At 41.3% G+C, this 22,463-nt stretch overlaps 1 protein-coding gene across 2 annotated transcripts in view; it reads right to left on the bottom strand.

The window, feature by feature from the left end:
* Positions 1-22,463, bottom strand: part of DNAJA3 (DnaJ heat shock protein family (Hsp40) member A3) — a 911,667-nt gene that overhangs the window by 168,309 nt on the left and 720,895 nt on the right. The gene's annotated exons all lie outside the window — the stretch shown is intronic.

The following is a 22,463-nucleotide window of genomic DNA, read 5'->3' as shown; positions in this document are numbered from 1 at the left end:
TGTCTCAAAGCAGTACAGTGATGAGTTCTATATGAGCAATTTGCAGCAAAGTGGGCAATTCTGTTATAGCAGGCTTCCATTTTGCTTAGTTCATTTTTGTTGAGATTAGTCAGAATGGGAGATGCATAGAGTAGGGTGGATAGAAGTTGGGAGGGAGCAATGGCTGATCTTGTGTTGTTGGTAAGAAATGGTTTGATACGGTAGAGTGACCCCAGTTTGGCATGTACTTTTTTAATAGTTCAGTTGAGATGACTATCAAATTTTAGGTGGGAGTCTATGGTTATTCCCAATAGCTTAGCCTGTGCCACTGAAGCAATTGGAGTAGCATTTGTGGAGTACATAGTGAATTGACTGTTAGTGTTTTTGTTAGAACTGGTTATAATCATAAGCCGAGTTTTCTTTGGATTGAAGATAAGTTGGGCTTTGGTAAGGTAGTTTTCAACGTCAGAAAATGCTAGTTGTGTTGTTTGCAGGAGGGTGGGAATGTTTTGTGCAGCACAGATTAAGGTAGTGTCATCTGCATACTGAATTATAGATGCATGCTGTGTGGAGGTATGGCAGTCATTTGTGAAGACTGTGAATAGTAGTGGTCCTAAGATAGAACCCTGTGGGACTCCTATAGTTATGGGCAGCTGAGGAGAGAGAGAATTTTCCCATTTCACAGCTTGGTACGTGTCAGTTAAGTAGCTTTGGAACCACGTAAGAATGGAATTTGATAGACAATATTGGTTTAGTTTGTTTAGCAGGATTTGGTGTGAGACTGTCAAACGCTTTGGACATATCCAAAAAAAGAGTTGACACTTGTAGGCCTTCATTTTTGAGACGATTTACTGTGTCTGTGAAGCAGAGGAGGGCTGTAGTGGTACTATGGGCAGGTCTGAAACCATGCTGAGTAGGTGACAGGATGTTGCTGTCTAGGAGATAGTTTTGCATCTGGGTATGGATGCATTTTTCTAGGATTTTGGCCAGGGGGGGAGAGTAAAGCAATGGGTCTGTAGGTATTAAGTTCAGTGGAGGTCCCGCCTTTATGTATGTGTGTAACATAGGATATTTTCCAGAGTTTGGGCACATAGTTTTCAACAACTGATCTGTTTATGAGAGTGGAGACTGGGATAGCAATAGCATCTGCTGTGAGTTTCAAGAAATAGCTGGGGAGTAGGTTGGCTGCTGTTGATGAGGTTTTTAGTTGGGATAGCATGCTTTTGATTGAAGTTGTGGAAACTGTTTTGAGGGTAAAGCTTGTATTAGTGTTATTTGTGTTGGGGGAGATGGTGAGGAAGGAACTGTCCTGTGATACTAAGGATAGAACTGAGTTCACAAAGTGGGAGTTGAATTGTGTTTCGATGGGAACTTTAGTGTCAGGGGTGGTTGGTTTGGGGGTAGCCTTTTGGGTGGATTTTAGTAGCTGGTTTACATTTTTCCAAACTTTTCCGGGTTGTGTTGGTATTTAGTTTGTAATGTTGTGTAGTAGGATTTTTTTGTCCAGCTTAATGCATTTTTTTGCACGGTTGCGCAGTTCTTGGTACTTAGTCAGGCTTTGTGTTTGTTTTTTTGATAGTAAAGCCAGGCAGTGTCTCTGGACTTGAGGATTTGTTTGGTTTCTTTACTGAGCCAGGGGTTTGTAGAGGTTCTAACCTTGATTTTGCGCAATGCAGCGACAGTGTCTAGGTGTTGCAGAAATGTTTTGTAGAAATATGCTATAGCCTGGTCAAGTGGGAGGGTTTTTAGGGGGGGGTCCAGTCACAGTTACAGAGTAAAGTGTTGAGGACCTCAGGAGAGAATTTTTTTTGTGTTTCTAGTGGATATATAGTTAGTGGTTTTGCATATGCTTGTTCTACTACGTATAAAGTATATTATGTTGTGGTCACTTAAAGTGTCTGGGAGACTGCCTGTGTGAGGGTACAATGTGGGGTTGTTAGTTAGGACCCAGTCAAGGATGGATTCCCTTTTAGATTTTTTTTATCACATCTAGTTGGAATATGGACTAGCTGCTGGTAGCCACGGAGATTTATTAGATTACTTGGTGGTTCTGATATACAGGTGAACCAATCTAGGTTGAAGTCCCCCAGAATAAGGGTTTCTTGTGAGTATGTGGAAGAACACCAGGATAAGAAGTCTTCAAGACTAGCAGGTGCATTACCAGGTGGAATACAGATCACAATTGTGGTGATGACCTTTTTAGGGTGACGTTGAAGTTGTTTATATTCCTGGAATTTAGAATACAGATTCTATTACATTTGCAGAATTGGTAAAATAATTTGTTATAACTATTTTCCAGCATTTAGTGCCCAGAGGCAAATTCTTTATTCAGAGCATTACCATATCAGCATATGATATTCCAAGCTGTCATTTTTTTTTGTCATATAAGCTCAAAATAACATGAATTCTAAATAATTGAAGCTAAGTGACAGTCTTGCTTATAGTAAAAAACAGGGAAGGTGTGCAACTATACAGAACTGTAGGATATAGCCCAAATGGCTAATGGAAACAGTTACATTAAATGTATATGATTCACCCGTGCTTTGAGGTCAGCCTATGTGCCTACAGACAATATATGCTTCTGGCACTTTATCGAATGTTAGGGGTCACTATCACTTCTGCTATAGGAAAAAAATCTGAATGGGGCATACAACAGTGATATAAATTTAAACCACCAGATAGCATGTGCTGTAAATGTATACCTAGTACCTGTTTGAAATTTAAGAATGACTAGATTGTGAGGGCCACTTCTCTATGCATATTCCAGCTACTGTACATTAAAGTCTCATGGTGACTAGAGAAAACTATGGTGTGTAAAAGCTGTATTGTCATATAAATCAGTCGTTGGTAGTATCTTCATCTGATGACTCTGTTTATAAATATTAAGTCTGCATAACTGAAATGATTTTATAGCCCTGCTAAATAAGTTTAAACATAATATAATAAAGGACTACAGCTTTCATGAATATTTTCTTTGTTCAGCAAAAAATATCATCACTTGAGAAAACTGACTGACAGTTTTGCACTTTAGCCTCACTTCAGCCACACTGTCAGCCATCTGTTCAAAGCTCTTGCTGACACAGACACAAGTTGCCTTGCCCCGCATTACCTCTTAGCTCGACACAATAATTTAAACATTACTACCCTAGTCACCACCACTTTGCAACACCCAGGATCTGCAAATCTCTCAGTAGAACTAAAGCTACAATACGATCAGCAATACTGCAACTGAATCATGCATGTATAAAGGTGAAGCCCAATGCTTATAGTCAGCCACACACAGTATAGTTATAAAACACCAATTAACAGTGGTTGAGACTTGAAACATACAACTGGGTTAATATCATCGGGTATTATAATTTTTCATATGACAAATCCCTATTACTGTAGTGAATAGTAGCATTAATGTTGTAGATTAGAAGTGCACGAAAGGATACGGGCTCTAACAACCAGTCAGCAAAATCAATTCATCCATAATTTTCTGAAGCGTAATAATGTTGGGACACATAACCATTGTTACATTAGGAAATTCTCTGCAGTGCTATGACAACTACTTTATGCAATAATGTGGAAATGCAGTCTCCTATTGAACTCACACACACACCTACTCTCTCAAAACAGTAACACACGCACTTGACCTCTCAAACAGAAAGACAATTTAAATTCCATACATACACATACGTACATACACATACACTTTCCCTCACATACAGAAGTCTGGTTTAAATCACACACACACACACACACACACACACACACACACACACACACACACACACACACACACACACACACACACACACTTACCTTCTTCTTAAAATGAACGGCCACACGCGCACACGTAGACTTAACCGCTCTCTTAACTTTACTACTAGTTTAACTTCTGCGAGACTGCTGAACGTCTTTACATCTACATTGGTGTGCGTGTATGAGATGCACGCATGTTCCTCCTTAAAGGAGAAGACTCGTCATTTAATTGTTGAAGCTTCCTGGCCAACCTGCAGGCTGCAGCTACAAATGTGGGAGTGTGATCACCCCTCCCCCTATGGTTCTGCTGCCCGCCTAATTAGAAAAGTAAATTAAAATGAATAAATACTTGCAAATTGCGCCCTTTACACGGCCGGCCTGTATAGCGTCCTAGCCGGTTGCCTAGTTCGCCTATGCCTAAGGCCGGTCGTGCCAACAGTTAGGAAAACGGGGAGAAAGGAAAAAGGTTCAAAATTAGCAACAGAACTGGGGCTATAAACTTGTGGAATGGGGATAACAGCAGCATGCCACTATGCAAAAGAAAATATATTAGAAGTAAAAGAAAAACAGCAAGTTTAGAAGTTTGCCAATAACATTACAAGACATTCTAGGAAAGGATATTTAATTGATTAGGGATCAAAAAGGGGGAGTGCTTAGCGGTGGTTATTTGCTACATGTGGAAGTGTAGAGGAATTATCAAGTGACAGGAATCACTACAATGGGTCTGGCAAACAAAACTAAGGAGTGGAAGGCAGTATAACTAGTGGCTGAAGACAGAGGGGAAAAAAGAAAACAACTATGATTAGCAAGATCCATCTCACAGGTATTGAAGTTTCCAAGAAAAATGAAGAAAAAAGGTGCTGGACTGTAATTATCACAAAGTTTTTGTATGGCTAAAGAAGCATATGAGACAGCTAGAGTGGGTATGGTATGGATTTCTGAAATGTTAATATTTAGTTATCTATACATGACCCCTGCATTCATGGCTGAAAGCCTTGAAGCTATAGTGACAAGCAGTTAGAAGCCTCCAAAGGTTTCCAGAGCTTTGGCTCTGAAGGCAGAGGTAAATCAACATCAAATGGCACTTTCAACTACAACTGGTGGCAAGAAAAGGGAAGAAGATACTTAAAACCATATCTACACATAGGAACAGTACAGGAGAGACTGATCAATCTAAATGAGTATTCCAGGAACAAAATGTTAGAAAAATATGTATTAGTAATATGCATGCTTAGTGCATTCGAGGTTTAAAAAGGGTCAATACATTTATTCGGTTCACACTGCAAAAATCTGCAGAAGCTACATTCCAATCCTGTTATGTCATATGTGCAGCCATGATCTGCTTATGCTTTGGAAATTAACAGGAAAGCATTTGATTTCTGCTAATGTCATGAAAATAATAATATACGTTTCATTTCTACAAATGTCATGAGATTTAAACAAAGAGTTATTGATTTTCTGCTTATGCTATGAGAAAAGTACATAACTGCTGAAGCTATTGATAATGAAAACAAAGGCTGCTTGAAAATATAAACGGTAGTCAGCATTACTTGTACCTAAGCTAGAAATGTACCTTGAAATGTAACACATATATATTAGAATGTGAAAAGGCAGAAAGACGCTGGCAAACACAATTCAAAAGCCGGTAATAGCGTAAAAGAAATTTAATTTCCGCTTTTGTCACAACTTCATCAGAATACTGATGAAGTTGTGACGAAAGCGGAAATTAAATTTCTTTTACGCTATTACCGGCTTTTGAATTGTGTTTGCCAGCGTCTTTCTGCCTTTTCACATTTTGAGTTCTGTTTTTTGACGTTTCTTTGGTGACATATATATTAGAACTGCAGAATTGAAGAATAGAAAGTTAGGCCAGGTTGTTTTTCTCAAATGTTTTTCATAAATCCAGTCATGTCAGCAGGAAATCCAAGTAACATTTTCTATGTAACACATAGTGAGTTTTAAATCTAGACATGTAAGCAGGAAATCTAAGTAACATTTTCTATAGAATAATACATAAAGCTGTGTCTAACTACGTCAACCATAGAAAAGTAACATTTCATAGAACTGTATAAAAGAAGCATACTGCCTACTAGTAATTTAGGCAAAATCCTGTATCTGCATGTTTTGTCTCCTTGCTGCAAGTAATAAAGGGTGCCATACCTGAACCTTACGTGAAGTGGTCTTTGACGTTTTTTCCTTTGACAGATTGGTCCTTCGGACCGGAACCCTCACTTCACCTCAGATCAGACGAGCCAGGTGGTTGAAACCGTATGGGGAAGAAACCAAATTGGTTCTTCTTATTTGAAAAGCCCTCCGACTGAATTGTTGTACAAGAGAGGCCAGCCACTTTCTGATCTGCGACTGAAGGACGGGTCTCCACGAACCAGGTGATCAATCACGTAGGCTCAGGTAAGGTGAATCTACTTTTTTTCTGTTTTCTGTTTTAGATCAGGGACTAGATTTATATCGTTTTTGTCAAGACTGTATTTTACAAGTCAGGGACAGAAAAGATTACTGTCTTGTCATAGATCAGGAGAAACAGAATAGGTAGGCAGTCATTCTGAAGAGACTATAACAAAATCCGTGGTACCACGTTAAAAATAAGAGAAGTTACGTAACGATCAAAAAAGGGTAGAACAAAATGGGTAATAATTGCACAAAAAGACCCCAAAATCCACCGTTAACCGAAGACGCAAAATACATGCAGTTGCAGCACACTGACAATATTAAATACTATTCAAAATGGGTTAAATAAGTACGAATTCGACGGAAAATTAAAAATCCTCGCTTATCAAACTTGTCAAACAGCTCAAAACCGATTCCAAAGGTCGGGTAAAAAAGCAACGCCAATTAGGAATTCCTCAGGCACACAGGTGGATTGAGGAAGTAAACCGTAGGGAACAAAAGAACAATTCAAAAACAATGTTTTTAGATAAGGATGACAATAACTTAGTAATAGCATTGGCCCCTCTGCCTCCCTTACCAGAATATGAAGCAAGTGAACAGGTTAGTCCACCCCCACGATATCATGTTGTCACTGAAAATAGAGACATTGCAAAAGTAAAACCATTTATTAGAGATCCCATCGGGACCAGGTCTCGAATACGGGCAGGTAACTCAAATGAAGGCATTGAGTTATATCAAATGGTTAAGAATTCACTATCTATGAGTGAAGAAGAAATATGTCCACTTATAGAAGTACCCAATCCTCAGGCAGGACAAGACAGTCAAGACCCAACTATTTTAGTGTATAGACCTTGGACTCCGGAAGATATCCGGAAAGCCACTGAGGGAATTCCCCATCCAAAAGTTAATTTTAGAAAGTTCTCAGAAGATTTACAAGGAATGAGGCTGAGTTATAACTTAAACAGAGAAGAGGTAGAAAAAGTAGTTGGACAAATTGTGGGACCAGATTGGCACAATTAGTGGCAACTGGAATCCCTGTGATGCTGCACACAGACCCCTCCCACATAGCAGCGCAGAGCTAGATAACAGAGTAAAAGGTCTTACAGATCGCATCTCTGAAAAATGGAAGCCTAGGGCAGACTGGACTTGCATTAACCAATGCATCCAACAAGAAGGTGAAACTATTGACCGATATTATGCCAGATTACTAGAATGTTTTAATAACCACTGTGGAATGCAGGTTCCTGAAGATCAAACACAAGATTCCTCATATGAACAGCAGCTAAAAAATGCATTTTTAAAAGGCAGTATTGCACCCATAAGCAGTTTTAGTATAAAACACATGGTAGATCGTACAAGCAGGTTACGGTCATTACTTGAATATGCTAGGCATGCCGAAAGGCATTTTAATAGCAAAAAGAAAAAGAAAGCTCAAGTATTTTCTGTAGGAGATGGAGCAGAAGTTTATGTAGTACAGTCCAGGAAAAAGGGCAAGAAAAATGCACAGGGAAACAATCTGATCAGCGATCAGAGGACTTTGAAGGGCGAAAGAAAAGGGGTGAATGTTTCAAATGCGGTAAAAAGGGACACTTGGCAAGGGATTGCAGGAAAAACAAGAAGGCAACCACGGAAGACAAGGAGGGTGAGGACTGACTATATGGTAGTCAGGAATCACTAGAAGGGGATAGCGGAGAAAGGACAAATGAGAATGTGATAGAGGGAGTAGAGGATGTGGCAGAAGAAATAGAGGAAGTGCAGGAAGTTACTGACAATGAAGAAAATGAAATATTAGACCTAGCTTTATTGAGCCTGGAGCTCTATTTAGCAGACACAAAACCAGAAGTTACACTCTTGGTAGAGGGGAGGGAAGTCAAATTCTTGTGCGACTCAGGGGCATCACGAACCCTGATACATCCCTCCAAACTGCCAGGAAAACAGAGTCACCTGATTACATACTGGTAAAAGCAGCTAATGGACAGCTGTACCGGTAGCCCCTCTCCCGTAACATTTCAATAACTGATCCTGTTTCAAGATCGACTCAGAAAAGCAAAACTGTTGTTTCTGCAAAATGCCCAGTAAACCTCTTGGGCAGAGACCTTATGCAACTATTTGGTATAGCAGTAGTCCCAACCATGCAGGTTATGGAAGCACAGCGACAAATTGATACCTTTGCAGTGCAATCGGAGGGTGAAATGTTTTATTGGTACAGCCAGGACTTGGTTACGACTGGTCCAGGGACTGTGACCGAAGAATTAATGAATGTAGCCATCAGCAAGTTCCCCTCCCTTGACATTGATAAACAACACCTGTTGCACTGTACCCTGTATTATTGTAACACACCAGGAACTGATAAGGAATATGAGCAAGAATTGTTTAAAAATCATGCAAACAGATCGATATTACATAACCTGTACGGGGACACAGACGGGAACAGTGTAGCCAGCTGTTCATTGCCCCAGGAGTTCTTTGCACTCTATAAATCTAATCGATTACCACATGTTAGCTTAACTAAGGACAAAAACATAGAATGGGCAGACCTAGGAGAAAAAGTCACGAGATGGGAGAAACAGACAGAATTAGAAATGTCAGAGCAGGGAATACAAATACAGAAGCTGAAATGGATAACTCAGACCCACCCAGCCGTACACTTGCAGTCTAGCAAGGACAGCTGATTAGCACTGCTATTAAAGGAGAAAAAGAATGCTTTACAGAATATACCCAAAACTCTCTGGTCAACAGGAAAATCAGATGTAGGACTTATTCGTACAGCGGGACCGGTTACTATCACGCCAAAATCAGCATTTAGACCACAGAAAAGACAGTATCCCTTAAGAAAAGATGCAGAGGCAGGAATCAAACCTATCATAGCAGTCCCGATTCACCATGTAACACACCCTTATTTCCTGTTAAAAAAGCAAATGGAGAATGGCGTATGGTCCAAGATCTACAAGCTGTAAATGATGCAGTAATACCAAGGGCTCCTACAGTGCCAGACCCACACACACTGTTGAATGATTTAAAACCTCAACAGAAATATTTTTCTGTGGTAGATATCAGCAATGCGTTCTTTTCGATACCGATACACCCTGACAGCCAGTATTGGTTTGCATTCACATTTCAGGGGAAAAGGTATACATATACGCGACTACCACAGGGATATTGTGAAAGTCCAACAATATTCCCACAAGAAATGGCAAGCAACTTGGTGGGATTTACCCCACCAAGAGGCAGTCAGATTTTACTTTATGTTGATGACATCTTGCTGGCGGCCCCCACCCAGGAAGATTGCAAAGAAGATACCATAGCGCTATTACGATTTTTAGCCGCTGAAGGACATAAGGTAAACAAAAATAAACTACAGCTTTGGAAAAAAACAAGTCAAATACCTAGGATATGTGATATCCAAGGAAGGTAGAACATTAGATGAGGACAGAAAAGTAGCAAAATCGTAATAGCGCTATGGTATCTTCTTTGCAATCTTGCTGGGTGGGGCCCCCACCCAGCAAGATTGCAAAGAAGATACCATAGCGCTATTACGATTTTTAGCCGCTGAAGGACATAAGGTAAACAAAAATAAACTACAGCTTTGGAAAAAACAAGTCAAATACCTAGGATATGTGATATCCAAGGAAGGTAGAACATTAGATGAGGACAGAAAAGTAGCAATTTTGCAAGCACCAAAACCCACTACCAAGAAGGAAATGATGTCCTTCCTGGGTACAACTAATTTTTGCCGGAGTTGGATTCCAAACTATGCCTTGGAATCTGCACCTCTGACTGACCTGATATATAAAAAGCCTATGGCAGCACAGTATTTGTTACAATGGATACCAGAGGCAGAATCTGCTTTCTGCAAACTGAAACAGTTAATAGCGTCCTCATTAGTTCTGGGATTACCAAACTACCATAAACGTTTTTTCCAAACTGTAGATTGTAAGCAAGGTTATATGACATCAGTGTTAACAGCATGGGGACAAGCAACGCTCCATTGCTTACTATTCATCACAACTAGACCCAGTGGCACGGTCCTTACCTGTGTACAAGCAGTAGTTGCAGCTGCAATGGCAGTACAGGCTTCGGCCTCAGTAGTTTTATTCCACCCTCTCACTTTGAGTGCGCCTCATGCAGTCGCGATTATTTTACTGCAAGAGAAGGTAGCATATCTTTCCCCTGCTAGGCATCTTTCCTGTATGACAATATTGTTGAGCTAACCTCACATGACAATTGAACGATGCACGACTTTGAACCCTTCTACCTTGCTCCCAACCCCTGCAGACGGCACACCACACCGCTGCCTGCAGGTGATTGAGCAAAAGACACTACCTAGAAAAGATCTCACGGATGTCCCCTTGGATGATGCCGAGGTGACATACTACATGGATGGTTTGTGCAAAAGGGGTCCTGCAGGACAAAACCTAGTAGGATATGCAGTAGTTTCTGACACTGAGATTATAGAAGCAAAACCTTTACCACACAACTTATCTGCACAGGCAGCAGAATTGATTGCCTTGACACGGGCATGTACCTTAGCAAAGGGTAAATGTGTAAACATTTTTACTGACAGCCAGTACGCTTTTTCTACTGTACATGTTTTTGCACAACAGTGGAAAAACCGAGGAATGATAACATCTACTGGCAAACCTATCAATCATGCACAGTTTATTTTAGATCTTTTAGAATCTATTCAGTTACCTCAGAAAGTAGCTATTTGTAAATGCACAGCTCACACTAAGCAACAAGATAGGATTTCAAAAGGTAATGCGAGAGCTGATACAGCTGCAAAACAAGCAGCTTCAGAAGTATTTCTTTTAAATGAGGAACTACAACTCTCTGAGATTTTAGACCTAGAAATGTTAAAGACAATGCAGACACTCACTACGCAGGCTGGAAAACAAAGATGGGTAAAACGAGGAGCAATTCTCGAAAAGGGGCTGTACATCTCTAAAGAAGGGAAACCAATACTACCATCTAATTTGTTTAGATATGCAGCTTTGTTGAGCCATGGGCAATGCCATGCCATATCTCAACAGGGGGGATGGTACAGCTGGTGAACCAGGTGTTCACAACGTACGGATTTACTACTCTAAAAAAATTTTGTTTGATGTGCCAAATTTGTAACAAACATCATGCACAAGGGGCGTTAAAGCCCAAGCAAGGGAGTTTCCCTACACCACCATATCTGTTTCACACTATCTGTATGGATTTCATAGAATTGAACAAATGTGAAAATAAGACGTATTGTCTTGTCATTGTAAATATGTTTTCCAGATGGGTGGAAGCCTTTCCAACCAAAAATCCAGATGCAGCCACAGTAGCAAAAGTTCTTGTCAAAGAAATCATCCCTAGATTCGGCATTCTGGAAAGGATCTACAGTGACAACGGTACACACTTTGTAAACCAAACCATACAGCAATTAAGTAAGTATTTTGGTATTTCTTTAAAAAATCATTGTGCATACCATCCGCAATCTGCAGGGCTAGTTGAGAGGCATAATGGAATATTACAGAATAAATTAAGAAAATTAATAGCTGAGACAGGAAAGAACTGGGTGTATTGTCTGCCCCTGGCACTGTTGAGCATGAGAACTGTTCCGACTGCAAAATGATTGACTCCTTTTGAAAAACTGTTTGGAAGGGCTTATTATACACCTCAGTGGAAACTTCTCATGCCCGCAGACCAGGAAGCTGACTATACACTAGCTGAATATATGAGAAATTTGTTGAATTCTAAACATCTGTTGCAATCAAATTCTGTTTCAGATGAAGAACAAACCAAAACATCGGAAGTGGCAGTGATCCCAGGGGAATGGGTGTGGATAAAGTCCGTAAAAAAGAAAAATTGGACATCACCAAGGTGGGAAGTTCCATACCAGGTGCTCCTTTCGACACCTACTGCAGTCAAAATCGCAGAGCGAGCCTCGTGGATCCACCTGATGCACTGCAAACTAGTTAAGAACTTTGAACTGGACAAAAATCTTACCTCTCCATCGGGGCCCTCAGCACAAAGTCTGGCTACAAAGGGGGGTCAGATCAATAGGACTGATCAGTCTCAACCCCAGTGAAGAAACCATTGGTGCTGAAGGTCCTATTAGGGCAGAGAGTAAGATCACATGTCAAAAGCAAAAATGATAGAATCCAGAAAAATCCAAATAAAACTATTCGGAAGAGTCGGAGAAAACAGGAATGCAGAACAACCATTTCCTCAGAAGTATTGCATAATCATCCTGTTAACTGTACTAGTGACAATAATCTTTTTGTTGTGGCCATTCCTTTTCCCAGCCACACAAACTGAACTGAATAAACGTGGAGAGTTGCACATAGAGTGGCACCCAAATTTCAACACTTACTAGGTAATCAAATATGTGTATGCCGAGACCTTCAATGTTTCGAATTGCTGGATTTGCACAGCTTTGCCAACAGCATACGGGGGGGGGGGGTTATTGTTAACTTCAGTCCCCCTAGGAGCCAACAAGACCTGGGAAAATTTAGTCTATGATACATCAGATGTTACATCACAAGATAAAGTAGCATTGCACTTGTCTGTTCGACAGAAGGGGACTGTGTGTTTTTTCAAAAATGATACAGTTCAGGTGGATTGGAGCAACTGCAATGTGACTGTTCCCTATAGATGCTACAATAAAACTGATAACACAGGTTCCTATTGCAACACAACCTATGATTCATTTTTTGAACTGATGCATAGGACAGCTGATGAAGTAATACATAATGCTGACCTCTATAAACAACTGATTATAGTTGACAAAAAATGTTTCATCCAGAACCAGGACATAGTAAAGTTACTACCAAAGTAGAGGACTGTTATTTTGTATGTGGTAGGAAAGCATACAAGTGGTTAACTGAGAATTGGTCCGGCAGTTGTTATTTGGGGTACCTGGTTCTGGCCATACGACACAGCAGTTTTGCCTCAGGGGAAAATTCGAAATGTTTGATGAGAACTCAAGAAGCCTGTCAATCCAGTGGGGCAGATCAATGCGGGCTGGAAAAACCATCACGCTGTGGGCATAGGGAAAATGGACTGTTGCATATGGACTTGGGTGATACCATCACCTCGTAGGCAGGTATACTGCCAGCATATGGAGCAACAAAATCAATCTGGGAACTGAGAAGACTGTCTAAACTTCTCGAAATAATGAGCAATGCAACCTTTTCTGCTCTAGAATTGGTGACTGATGAACTGACTGCCATGAGAACTGTAGTGCTTCAAAACCGCATGGCTCTCGACTTCACCCTAGCGGCGAGAGGAGGTACTTGCGCTTTAATCCAGGTGGAGTGCTGTTCGTATATTCCTGACCACAAACACAAGATAGACAATCATCTTGAGGTAATTCAGCAAGTGTCGGCTATGACCAAACCAGGACCAAATCCATTGACGGACTTTTTCCAGAGATTGTTTGGGGGGTGCAGCAGTATCCTGATGAACATCCTGATTGCCATCTGTGTAGGAATGATCCTACTGGTGGTATGTGTTTGCTGCTGCATCCCCTGCATGAAAAGACTGATTAAAGACTTTATAGACATGTCAGTTTCAGAAACCTTATACCTTATATAGAGGTTAGGGGAAGAAAAAAATTGTCTATGCTTATTATGAAAGTGGAATAAAAGTATTAAAAGGGGGGAAATGTTAGAAAAAATATGTATTAGTAATATGCATGCTTAATGCATTTGAGGTTTAAAAAGGGTTAATACATTTATTCTATTCTCACTGGATAAATCTGCAGAAGCTACATTCCAATCCTGTTATGTCATATGCGCAGCTATGATCTGCTTATGCTTTGGAAATTAACAGGAAAGCATTTGATTTCTGCTAATGTCATGACAATAATAATAGATGTTTCATTTCTACTAATGTCATCAGATTTAAACAAAGAGTTATTGATTTTCTGCTTATGCTATAAGAAAAGTACATAACTGCTGAAGCTATTGATAATGAAAACAAAGGCTGCTTGAAAATATAAACCGTAGTCAGCATTACTTGTACCTAAGCTAGAAATGTACCTTGAAATGTAACACATATATATTAGAACTGCACAACTGAAGAATAAAAAGTTTGTAGTGGGCTACAAATAAAGCCCCAAGGCCAGGTTGTTTTTCTCAAATGTTTTTCATAAATCCAGTCACGTCAGCAGGAAATCCAAGTAACATTTTCTATGTAATACATAGTGAGTTTTAAATCTGGACATGTCAGCAGGAAATCTAAGTAACATTTTCTATAGAATAATACAAAAAGCTGCATCTAACTACGTCAACCATAGAAAAGCAACATTTCATAGAACTGTATAAAAGAAGCATACTGCCTACTAGTAATTTAGGCAAAATCCTGTATCTGCATATTTTGTCTCCTTGCTGCAAGTAATAAAGGGTGCCATACCTGAACCTTACGTGAATTGGTCTTTGAAGTTTTTTCCTTTAACACAAAGGCTCTAAAAGGAATGATGCAGAGGCCTGTAATTTCAGTGACTCAATAAAAGCCTATATGGAAAAGACAAAGCAGTGACCACTATAAAAGAGATAGCAGTTAAGAAAAACTTTAAGCAATTCTAAATATCCAATGAATAAGTGAATGTCTACTCATGAAAGGAAGTCAAAACTTAGGAAAGGTCAAGGGCAAACAACAAACGAGTTAGTAAAGTGGACTGGCTTAAAGAAAATGTTTGCATCACCAAGTATGATGAAGTTAGGTTCAGAAAGGTAAGTTGACATTGGCTGTAGGGACAACAAAGAATGAGAAAGGACAGAAGATGAATGAAGAGGTTAGTGTGGCCATAAGAACAAATCAGAGTTAGTAACCCTGTGAAGACCATCATGAATAATGAACAGTGGAATGAAGGTTTAACATGTAAGGCAACATATCCAACAACTCTGCTACCGGACTAATAAACCAGTGGATGCAGCAGCTAATAAGGTTAAAGGTGGAGAGAGCCACCACCTCTGTGGTGTACAGGGATAAAGCCTAACTACATCCCAGGCTGCCAGAATTTGATTAGTGTCTTGGGGACTCGAAGAGCTGGCCGGGGAGGATATGGGTGAGCAGATGAGGGCAACTCAGATATCCTGGGGACAGGCAGGCAGGCTAGTCACACAGCTCACATCCAAAGGGAGCAAAACGTGTTCACCCAGTGGAATTTTGAGCTGGCTATGCTCAAGTTGCAATAGTTCATTTGCCCCAAGAAGCCAAGGCGAAAGGAAATTAGTGTGCAGAGGCATGCTTCCTCTCAGATGGTAGTGAATGTGGGCTCAGAGATCAGTAAGCTTGCCTGCACCCTACCACCAAACTTTCACCTGGTAAGGTAAAGCTGATGGGAGTGAGTTCCCAGCAGGAATAAATGGGCTACAGGGTTCTTATGTAGCCCATGAATACATGGTTTCTGTTCTGCCAGAACAAATAGGCCAACTGGACAAAGGTAGAGGAAAAATCAGACAATTTCCTGGGAAAGCACAAAAGAACAAAAAGGATAAAGTTGGTGAATGAGGAATAATCTCTGACACGAGAGAGACAAGGACAAAATGTCTACAGATTCACCACTATAGGATAGATATTAAGCTGACCTACTGTAAATGGACAGTTCCCCCTGTGGCTAGAGGCAAATTCTGATGCATGAATGTTACTGTGTGGGGATGTAGGTTAGGTTGGGGAAGGGAAGATTACTGCAGTAGTGAATATGGACTCAGGGTTTTGGTATGGCATAACAGTGGCCATATAAAGACTGTGAAAACAGGCAGAAAGCTAATACTTGGCTAGACACAGAGAAGCAATGATGTTGAACAGTACATGCTTGAACTGTGACAAGATGAAAAGACCATTAACAAATACAATTATTTTTGGAAAGAAACAAAAGTCACAAACGTAGCCTAAATGCCAGGAGGAGTTAAATCACATATTAAGTCAGCAGTAGTGCATACACTATGGCTGGAAGGAGTGCTGTAAGAAGACACCTGAAATTAACGGTGCCATGGCATAACAAAGAGAATGCTATGTAAATGACTGTGTTAAGAAAAGGATTCTGGAAAGAGCGCAATATAGAAAAAACACTGGGCAAGAATTAATTAGTGTGCATGCTAAAAATGTCAAAAGTAAAGTTCAGAACTGGATGTCATCTAAGCCTAAGTGGAAAAGCTTGAATGTTTGTAGTATCGATCTGATTCTGATTTGCAATTAACCATCCTAAAACCCAAAGGGTAATCATTTAAAATGGTAGGACTCAATGTGAAGTGCACTGGACTGCTCGGCCAATAACTGGATAGCACCAACAGATGCCCTCCTTATACCCTCAAATCCAGACTGTCTTCAGACATCCGTCAGCTAGGGATGAAAAACTCTGGAAATCAGGACTTCTGCATTTTAGGAAGACCCAAGAATCAGTACTGCAACAATGACTACAAAGATCCTAACTACTCTTCCTCAAGAAAAGATAGGAAGCTTATTTTCATACCTGCCACTGCAAACGTTTGCCTTCTAATGGCAAAGTTTACATTTCTAAAATCTGAAACAATGCCCAGCTCACTGGTCTTTAGGGTTATCAAAGAGAATGGAGTGTGTTGCTTCCCTCTCCCCATAGTCTGTGGGGAGAGGATGTGTGGTACGTTTTGAAAGAGGTAGGAAACCCCTGCCAGGGGACATTGGGATCAGAGTGCACCATGATAAAAAGTATGACAAGGGAGAACACTCCACCAGTGCAGAGTCATATGTGATTATCTCCCTTATTCACCAATCTTTGCTGAAAGCAAACCAGGCATCCTGGTGAAGGCAGGCTGTAGGACTTCCTCCCTCATGGGGAGGCAACTAGACAGTGATTCAGGACTGCTTGTGGCCTTCTTGAAAAGAGAAAGTCCTTCCATATGGACAATGCTGAGAACCTCAAACTTTTCCCCATCTTCACAGTTCCATTGCTGTTTTGCAGATGACTGCTTACCAGACAACTGTGGCTGCTGTCGGCCCTAATGAGGACTGTGGAGTTGTACCCTCCACTAAATTATCTGCATCTGTTGTCAACACCACCAGAGATAATCTGGAAAATGACTCCAGTGGTATAAAGGTTTTTCAATTTCTTTTCCATGGTCTCTAGCTATGGGTCTACATCTAAGCTAAACAGCAGCTCAGACTGGAAATAGGGGTCTACAAAATAATCCTATACATCACTGGGATACAAGTGTAAGGTTCACGGCAGTGCCTTCTGCCTCTGTCCACGACACATACTTACAACTGTAGCTGTAGCCACCTCTGCCTTAAGTCCCTCATTTAACATGGTTATAATTGGTTTAACATTTTAGAGGGTCTGTCCAAGACTGCCTTCTGAACGTATACTATATAAATTCAGTACTTCAATGTCCTCAGAGATGAAAATGTGAACATCTGGGTGCCAAAACATCTAAAGCTCTTGATTCTTACTAGATAAATATAACTGCCATGGCCTGAGCGGCAGGACTGTGTTTCAGCAGAATGGCTGCAATGGTGGTGTTCTACTTAGAAGACAGACAGCAAAACAAATTACTCGGGTATCCAAAAGATCCTATTCTCCGTTGTGGAATTGGTGCTACCATATCAGTGACTGTTCATACTGCCCTAAGCACTTCCAACTGAACATGTCAGCAAGACAGAAATGGCCCACAAGGTCTGGTGAGGACCCCAACTGGTTTCTGGAAAGCACTGGTGATGTAAAGCCATGCAAGACAGGAGCCACTCAACTCTTCTCTTATGTCAGAAGGAACAGTTTACAGAAAGTACAGTTGTGTACACTTACCATAAATGTAGATGTTCGAGTGTATTCACTGTTGCAGTCATTACATTTGGGTAATCTGCTGGCAGGTTGCCCTCAGTTGGCCTGATTAAAGTCTTGGGTCCTGCATCAGTTGCTGTCCCTTCTTCCATGATGTCGGGGTATAAAAACATGCAGCCGACGCCATTACATCAGTTTTTCTTGCCCCAGATGTCAGGTGCCCCCCAAATGGGGAGAAAAATATATGTATATATAATTAGAAACACAAAAATATACCTCCAAACAAAAAGCAAATACACCAAAAAGGCTTTTAAGCATAGTAAAAGAAAGTAGAGGTACAGTAAAAGAAAAACAGGGGGCTGGAGGGAGGGTAACCAGGACTGCAACAGTGGATACACTCGAACATCTACATTTATGGTAAGTGTACACAACTGTACTATGTTCATCGTGTTTCACTGTTGCAGTCATTACATTTGGGTAGCTTCCCAAAGCTAAGGTTGGGAGGATGGATTTATACAGCATTAGGACCAGCTATAAGACCCTGCAAAACAGCAGTGGCAAAGCCAGCTCTGGATTTAGAAAAAATTTGTAAGTGATAATGCTTGGTGAAAGCATGAACTGAACTCCAGGTAGCAGCTTCTAGAATATCCCTGGTAGGAACACCTCTGAAAAAGGCTGCTGAAGTAGATACAGCCCTGGTGGAATGAGATCTGATCCCCTGGGGGATAGGTTTTCCATGGTGCTTATAACAGAAATGAACACAATGGCGAATCCATTTAGAAATATTTCGCTTTGAAATAGCCTTCCCATCTGCCCCTGCAGCAAATGCTACCAGCAGTTGTTCAGATTTTCTTCGAGATTTAGTCCTGTCCAAGTAAAATCTAAGTTGTCTGTGTACATCCAATGAATGCAGAATCCGCTCTCCCTTGTTCTGTGGATTGGGAAAGAAAGTTGGCAAATGAATGGACTGACTAAGAGCCACACTGGATACCACCTTGGGCATGAATGATGGATTGGTCCTGAGTGACACCCTGTCTGCATGAAAGATGATGAAAAGCTCCACTGCCATAAGGGCCTGTAATTCAGACATCCTTCTAGCCGAAGTGATTGCTAACAGGAAGGCTGTTTTCCAGGAAAGAAATTTTAAGTCTGCAGTTGCAGCTGGCTCGAAAGGAGGTAGAGTGAGTTTCTCCAATACAAAGTTAAGGTCCCTGGCAGGGGTTGGAGCTCTCTTGGGTGGTCTCAAGTTTTTGGCCCCTTTGAGATACTGCTTTAGAAGAGGATGAGAGAAGAGGGGGAGGTCTGTGTTGTAATGAGCTGAAATGGCTAAGGCATAGATTTTTATGGAAGAAAAAGACAGGCCCTTGTGAAGCATCTCAGTTAAGTATTGCAAAATCTGAGGTAAATTGGGCACTGCTATGCTCATCCCTTGAGACTGATTCGAGGCACAGAATCCTTTCCATTTGTCAACATAAGATTTTCTAGTACTAGGTCTTCTCGCCTCCAAAATGACATCCATCACAGATTTGCTGAGGGATGCTAAGAGTGAATTTAAGGGATTAGCCAGGCTGTAAGATTCAATGTTTGGAGCTGAGGGTGCAGAATTTGGTTCTCCTGCTGAGACAGTAAGGAAGGTGTCTGAGGCAGGTGCCACAGCGAAATGTGTGACACACTGCGCAGGAGTGGCTACCAGTGTTGGCGAGGCCAGTCTGGAGCAATCAAAATCATTTTTGGTTTGTCCTGTTTGACTTTTAGTAGAACTTTGGTGAGCAAAGGCAGAGGGGGAAAGGCATAGACTGATGGGCTTTTCCAGCTGAAGGGCAGAGCATCCACTTTCCAGGCTTTTTTGGGATGAGTGTTTGTGCAAAATTTGTCCAACTGGTAGTTCTGGGGTGAGGCAAAAAGATCTATGTCTGGGCTCCCCATTTGCGTGTCAACATGTTGAAAATCTGAGGTTCCAGTTTCCATTTGTGAGGGTCCATGAGATTTCTGCTTAGTTCGTCTGCCAGAACATTCTGCTTTCCTGGCAGGAATTGAGCTTGCAGTTGTACTTTGTAGCTCAAGGCCGTGTTCCACAAAGCCATGGCTAGTCTGCAGAGGGGGGTAGGAATGTGTACTCCCCCCTGCTTGTTTATGTACCACATAACTGTTGTGTTGTCTGTCTTTATCAGGAATTGTCCTGGATGAAGGTAGTCCTTGAAGGCTGTCAGTGCATTCTGTACAGCTAGCATTTCTTTTTGATTGATATGAAGGTGCATTTGATTTGGGCTCCATTTGCCCTGAATGCACTTCCCTGCCAGATGAGCCCCCATGCATAATCTGATGCATCTGTAGTTAGGGTTTGGGCGGCAGGGGGTGGTGTGAATGGCAGTCCCTTATTCTGGTGGCAGGCCTCTGCCCACCATAGGAACTCTAGGCACAGGCAAGGTATGATAGGAATCATTGTTTCCAGGCTGTGACAATGTTGACTCCATAAACTTTTTAAGTACCACTGAAGTATCCTCATATGCAGTCTTGCATATGGAATTAGAAGAATGCAGGTGGCCATGAACCCCAAGGCTTGCAGTATTTGCCTTGCAGATAGCAGGGTTTTTATGGCCACCTGTTTGAAGTAAGTCACCAAATGAATTTGCTTTTCTGGCATAAGGAATGCCATCCGGGCAGTTGTATTCAAGCTTGCACCCAGGAATGTAATTTTTTGAGAGGGTACCAGTTGAGATTTATTTTCATTTATAGTGTACCCTAGGCAGGTTAGAACTTTTTTTTTACAAATGCCAGATGTTTTAGAAGAATGGCCTGGTTTTCTGCCTGAATAAGACAATCATCCAGGTAAGGATATATTTGAATATTTCTTTGCCTGCAAAATGCAATTACTGGAGCCAGGCACTTTGTGAATACCCTGGGCGCAGTAGACAAGCCAAAGGGCAGTGCAGAGAACTGATAATGCATGCAGCCTGATTTCAAGCGTAGGAATCTTCTGCAAGATTCCCCGATTGAGATATGCAGGTAAGCCTCTTAAGTCGAGAGTTGCCAACCAGGCATCCTTGCCTAGCATAAGAAGTAACTGGTGAAGAGTCAGCATCTGGAATTTTGGAATGTCCAGAAAGGTGTTTAGAGTAGAGAGGTCCACAATTGGACGCCATGATTTGTCTTTTCTGGGTACCAGGAAAAGTCTGAAATAGAAACCTTGTCCCTTTTCCTCTTCTGGTACTAGTTGAAGAGCCCCCATGTTTAGGAGGGAAAGTACTTGTTTCTGAGCCTCTGCGCACTGATTTGGGGGCAGGTCTGGCCACCGGTTTGGAGTTGGCAGCATGTGGAAATGAAATCTGTATCCCTGGGACACAGAATTTAAAACCCATTTGTCCTGGATTATAAGCTGCCAGTTTCTTGAAAGAAGAGCCAATTTTCCCCCCAAAGGGGCGGCTAAGACGTAGGTGCTTGGTAATTTCAAAGGGAAGTCATTGAGACTGTTTACCATAGGGTGGTGCCTTGTTTTTTCCAGATTTGGAAGTGGAAGCACCCCATTGTTTAGTTCTGAAAGTCCCTTGGGACCAAAACCTGGTGGTTTTGGAATGTATGGGTTTGGCCGTAGTGACTCTGCAAGGAGCTGGAAAGGACCAGTTCTTAGTAGGCCAATGCCTACTAATGCCTACTAAATCTAGGAGGTTGCACTTGTAAGAAATCTTTCACAGTTTGCATAGATTTAGCTTTATCTTCCATCTTTTTTAGAACTTCTTCAGCCTTATTGCCAAATAAGCGATCCTGCTGTAAAGGAGCATCCAAAAGTTTTGCTTTAACATTATCAGGCAGAGATTGCTCCTTAAGCCAAGCATGCCTTGTAAGCACAGAACCCAGTAACAGCAGCCCTACAAGAGGCCTCTAAAGAATCAAAACCACATTGCAAAGTATATTTGTCAACTTGTTTAGCTGAATGCATTAAATCCTGCAAATATTTATTCTCCACACAGTCAGAAATCAACATCATTTTCTGTTTAAGCAGTCCCATGATATGCTGTTAATATTTTAGCATATGGAATTGACAGTTTAAAGCCCTGACTTGTAAGGTTGCAGAAGTATAAACCTTTTTACTCCATCTATCCAGCGCCCTGGAGTCTCTATCAGAAGGGGTAGAATTTTTAGCAGTAGAAGCCTTAATGCCCTTGGGCCCCTGAGAAATGGTTTCAGGGTACGCAACAGGATTTTTGAATAGGAATTTGTCGGACTCAGGAACCCTGTAGTACCTGTCTGGTTTGCTAGGGGCTGGAGGCAAGGAATCCGGGGCCATACTGGATTCCGAAAACACATCATCAACAATATCTAGTACAGGAGGTATAGCCAAAGGCCTATGCTGAGGAAGAAGAAGGAAATCCCTAAGCCTCTTTTTGGATTCAGAGAAATCCTGACTTTCCCAGTAGAAATGCTCCCTTAAGGTATGTAAAGTTTCCCCAAAAGAAAAATCCTCAGGCAGAGAAGCAGAGGGAATGGAATCCTCTGCATCAGAGTCCTCATAAGTAGGTATGGACAAATCCAGATCATTAGAAGAGTCAGAAGAAACAGAGTCCTGTTCAGAAGATTCATAGTCAAATTCAATCCTAGG

The sequence above is a fragment of the Protopterus annectens genome, chromosome 12.part0 (assembly GCF_019279795.1).
Source record: "Protopterus annectens isolate FY-2018-M chromosome 12.part0, PAN1.0, whole genome shotgun sequence".
NCBI classification, from domain to species: domain Eukaryota; kingdom Metazoa; phylum Chordata; order Ceratodontiformes; family Protopteridae; genus Protopterus; species Protopterus annectens.
Note: the sequence above shows the minus strand (reverse complement) of the source record. Positions and strands in the feature narration are given on the sequence as shown.